We start from the raw sequence: 2,986 nt of genomic DNA on the forward strand, positions 1-2,986 counted from the left end.
TAGTATCCCAGCTATCTGTGCAATTAAAGGGTTTTCCTGATATGGCCATACAAAACCTGGTGGAGGCCCAAAAGGGAGATCTAGTTGCTGGACTACTGGGTCTAGATTTGGATTTCTTGCGATATCAAGTTATCAATCCTTTCTTAACTGCATGTTAACTTGCCATCTCATCATGACAGTCATGTTATCCAGGGTGTCTTGGCTTCTTTGCACTGTAGCCTCTTCTCTAAGTACAGCCTCTTGTATCTGGCTTATTTTCCTGGAACTAGATCTAGAACATCTGCTCCTGGTACTGCCGTGGGCTGACTATCTAGCATCACTTTCTTTTGATTCATGTACTTCCAACTAGGCAGCTGGCTGATCTCTCTCCATGGCGAAGCATGGATTCTGGCTAGAACTTCCAATCGTTATACACCAAATGATATCTTTTTATGAGTATGTATACGATGAAGTCCCACCGGGCGTGCCAAATTGTTTCACCCGTTTTGTTTTGGTTCCTGTGATGGCAGGGTAAAAATCCTCATTGACCTAGAAACCATTTGTGGTCAACAAGTCAACTTTCTTTTATGTGCGATCGTGCCACTGTTAGCAGTTTAAAAACCCAAACAAACTTAGAAAAACGTAATAACGTGTGCTCTAAGTTACTGACTTGATCAAACGATTGTGAATTTGGGTGAGGAATAATTCCCAAGTGAGTTCTTTTCTTGCCTCAGACTGGTGACAACTTCATAATTTAACACAATAAAAGCCACTGGTAATTCTGGCCAGAGTGAGAGCTGGGAAATAAGTTGAAATGTTTGAGATAAAAGCTACCTATCAAGCAAATTTAAAACAAATGAAAATTGCCAAGTCTAGTAAGACAGAACATTGGATTTTGACTTCTGCCTATTCTGGTGAACTGGGCTGGACTGGAGTGATCTTATACTGGAATTGCATGTCAATATCTTCAACTGGTGAGGTTTAGCTAGAAATCGATACCAATGTTGAAATTGGCAGAGCTTTACTCTGTTCTGGCCTTAGAAAGACATGCTGGATGGGCAGAATTGAGATTTCTTCAGTCTGGATTGGACTGGTAGTGGTTGGATTGATGATTGCTGCCTTTGAGCTATACCACAGTACATGTTCCCCTTGATTAAGGATCAAAAGGAGGGCTGAAAGCTGTTCTGGCTGTTCTGAGCACTCAGAGATATACCTGAGAATTTGTTGCGGTTTTCATATTGTGAAAAACCCGAATTCTGTTTAATTTGGCCTGAGCTAAACCAAATTTGTAGCAGCAGAGAGCTGAATTTTGTTTGCCTTTTCTGAGCTAGATTGAATCTGCAACGAGAGAAATCTCGTTCTCCCTAGCTGGTGAGCTATTTTCCTGGGCTACATTGGAAATAGAAACCTGAGTTTCACTTGTTTTGCTGAAGGCTAAATGACTATTGAATTTGGAGGCTTTTGAGATAAAGTGATCTTTGATTTTCTGACAGTTTTGATTGAGAGTTTTTCTCTTGAGTGTTTGATTTTTATTGTTGAGATGTTGATTGTGTGCTCTTTGTGAGCTCTTATCTCTCTGTATTTATAGGCAAAGTCCACAGTGCTTTACCCCTTGTTATCTGGGTATTTCTGCAAAATTCCTTTAACTATTGCACGCACAGCTCGAATTGTCGGACCTTGATGGCATTTTTTGTCAGTTTGAATTGTCATGATGATAATCCCCTTAGCTTCACTGTTCGCCCATCCCTATCAGTTTTCCTGGAAATCCTCTTCCCCTTTTTAGCTTTATGGATGGGTTCACGTGGGTTTTGGCAAAAATCTCTTTTCTTGTCCGTTGGTCTGGAGATGAGCGATGGTGATTGATTCCTTGGGCCTTTCGAAACAAATTGGAGGCAAATTGGAGGCTAGGTGTCTGGACCAGCTGGGCTTTGTCTAATTTTAATTACTAATAATAGCAATAAAAAATTTTACCCTATGGTAACAGTTGAAATTACTCAAATTGACCTAGGCTTCTTCAATGTTTTAGACTGCTTCCTAACTTCAATTAAAATACCAAGCCCAAATTGAGTTTGTGGTTGTGGGAGCTAAATAAATGGGATGGCGTGTAGAATTTAGGCCCAAACATATATAAAATATATTTATTGGTTGGTTTACCCAAAGGGAGATTTTATTGGCACCCTAATATTTGCTCTTTGCACCCCCCCCCCCCCCCCCCCCCCCCCCCCAAAAAAAACTAATTTTAAACATGAATAATCTATTTTACCCTTATACATAATTACCGTTAAGGACAAAAAAATTTAAAATTAAAATTAAAATTGCTCACTACACCCCACATATGTTCCTGCAACCCTTATTAGACTTTTTTCTCAAACCATCATATTCCTACAACCCTAACGAGGTTTATACGTTTATATTGGTGAAAAAATATCTTGTATTTATTCATGAATGGTGAAGGGTGATATTGAAGTTAGAGAGGCTTCGAATAATGTATGAGTTTATTTTTTGGCATTTTTCAAGTTTTGGATTTCATGATGGTAGCTGGTTGCGTTCAGCACAACAATACCGAACGTGATAGGTAAATTCGGTGGGATGCCACCGAAACATTGCACCTATTTTGGTTGTGTTTGACCGGCTGTTAACTTAATATGCCGTGGGGATCCACCATAACATGGAATGGTGTTCAATGGTGTATTACCGAACTTTTACCTGCAGTTCAGTGGCGACGAACTGAAATATATTTATTTTTTCAATAACTTATTGTCGACCACAAATTTAATGCAAGCTGTTTTGACCTTGCTCCCATTGAAGGAACAAAAACAAGGTGACACCCCTTGACAGGACTCGCCCCTAATTCCTCGGAATCCGGGATGAATCTCGTAAATTATCTAATATTGTACCAATGCCGAACCCACATACTAAAGAAACGAGACTTTCTGCCGAAATTTCAGCAGAGTCTCCCTTGAAAATTGGACAATCCCAAAATTCTCAACCTGTTAAAAACACATTT

The sequence above is a fragment of the Prunus avium genome, chromosome 7 (assembly GCF_965620075.1).
Source record: "Prunus avium chromosome 7, drPruAviu1.hap1.1, whole genome shotgun sequence".
Lineage (NCBI taxonomy): Eukaryota > Viridiplantae > Streptophyta > Magnoliopsida > Rosales > Rosaceae > Prunus > Prunus avium.